This window comes from Salvelinus fontinalis, chromosome 34, assembly GCF_029448725.1.
Source record: "Salvelinus fontinalis isolate EN_2023a chromosome 34, ASM2944872v1, whole genome shotgun sequence".
Lineage (NCBI taxonomy): Eukaryota > Metazoa > Chordata > Actinopteri > Salmoniformes > Salmonidae > Salvelinus > Salvelinus fontinalis.
Genome location: NC_074698.1, coordinates 15,890,966 through 15,892,808, shown reverse-complemented (window position 1 = coordinate 15,892,808; position 1,843 = coordinate 15,890,966). Strand labels below are relative to the sequence as shown.

Sequence of the window (1,843 nt, the reverse complement as noted above, 5' to 3'; positions counted from 1 at the left end):
GATGGCATAATTTCACTCAATTGATCTAAAACTAGGGGTTGTGTTATCAGATAAAAGCCCCTCAATGCCAAAACAGTGTTATGTTATGATGCAGTCTCTTTTTGTCTAGAAGATCTTTGGGAGGGCATAGTGGCACAAGATGGCATTATACACTTAGACTTGAGTTGACTGGAAGAGAGTTTCTAACTGTTTTAACTCCATTCCCCCTTCCTGCCCCTGCTCTATGCAAATTATTTTTTTGCTTCTGCCAGAACATCTTTGATCCAGCAGCTTTGAATCCCTCTGCAGATGCTGCCTTAGGAGCCATACTACTAACCAGAACCAGGGCCAGGGCTAGAGCCAGAACCAAGGCCACAGCCAGGCTGAGGCAAAGGATGTCCAGACACACACAGTTAAGACAGCTGCCACTATAGCCATAAAAAACAATGTACATTTTTGGTGAGCTCTCATTTTACAACTGAGTGCAATGTGATGATGAGGACTATTTTAAACAATGGGTTATATAATTCAAGACATTATTGTGACAAACAACACAAATAATATTTGTTCAATAAAAGGGGTTTATTATTGAAAATCAAAGTAGATTTCAGACACAGTCTGACTGAGTATCCTCCACTACTGTGACCATCTAGTTGAGTCGCTAGGCACAGACAAAGGCAAACAGGTTGGAACAGGTGAGATCATTCCATTGCTTTCCACCGGGCCAGTTAGTGAGAACACAGTCTTCAGTGTCTTGGTCATTATCCGGCTGCTCTCCGTTCCAGTGGGTGAAGTCCACCTGGGAGCCGTCAGACCACATCCACCTGCCCTCCTTGTGGGTGTCACTCAGTCCGATCCAGGTGGGACTCTCAGCAGGGTTGTAGCTCTTGATCAGGTTGTTTATAATGCAGTGTTTATCCAGGTGGTGAACAGAGGCCAGGTTAGCTTTCTGAGACACTCAGTGTGACTCTGCATTGGCCCAGTCAACACTCATGGCAATGTACTTGAAGCAACGGCCATTAGAGCTGTACCAGCCCATGGAGCAGGAGCCCTGGAAAAGCTCTCCATCCTGGCCAGACAGAACACCTACAGCAAGGCTCAGGAGACAGACGAAACAGTGGAGCACTGACATGGTGAAAAGCTGCTGGGATCTGCAGCTCTGCTCTTGTGTACGGGGCTGGTAGGCTGAGAGGTTAACTGTGCCAGGCTTTTATTTCATTTACAAATTATTGGATAAGGTTGGTTGCTAGGCGGGATATCATTGGTAGATAATTTCTGGACGTGGAACTCTGATCACCTCAAAATGAATGGTATGCAATGAACTATTGACCTATGTCATCTTTGAGGCTGTTAAGTCAGTGTATTTGGCAAAAAAAGACACAAATCAGAGGTTTTAAGTGTATTTTTCTCTACCCTCACTAAGAGATATAAACTGTACATTTCAAAAGTGCTGAACAAATAGTTATTGACTACGTCCGTCATAGCTCGCTCATTCATATCTTAATCAAAAAAGTATGTGAACCCTTTGGAAATACCTGGATTTCTGCATAAATTGGTCCTACAATTTGATCATCTAGGTCACAACATTAGACAAAGAGTCTGCTTAAACTAATAACATAAACAATTATATGTCTTTTTTATTTTACTAGGCAAGTCAGTTAAGAACATATTCTTATTTTCAATGACAGCCTAGGAACAGTGGGTTAACTGCCTTGTTCAGGGCCCGGAACGACAGATCTTTTACCTTGTCAGTTCGGGGATTTGATCTTGCAACCTTTCGGTTATAAGTCCAACACTCTTACCACTAGGCTATTTGCCGTTCATTATTGAACACACCGTGTAAACATTCACAGTGCAAGGTGGA

At 43.0% G+C, this 1,843-nt stretch overlaps 1 pseudogene; it reads right to left on the bottom strand.

Annotated features, from left to right (window-relative positions):
* Positions 1-640: 640 nt before the first annotated feature.
* Positions 641-1,111, bottom strand: LOC129833922 (lactose-binding lectin l-2-like; annotated as a pseudogene).
* Between the last annotated feature and the right edge of the window lie 732 nt (positions 1,112-1,843).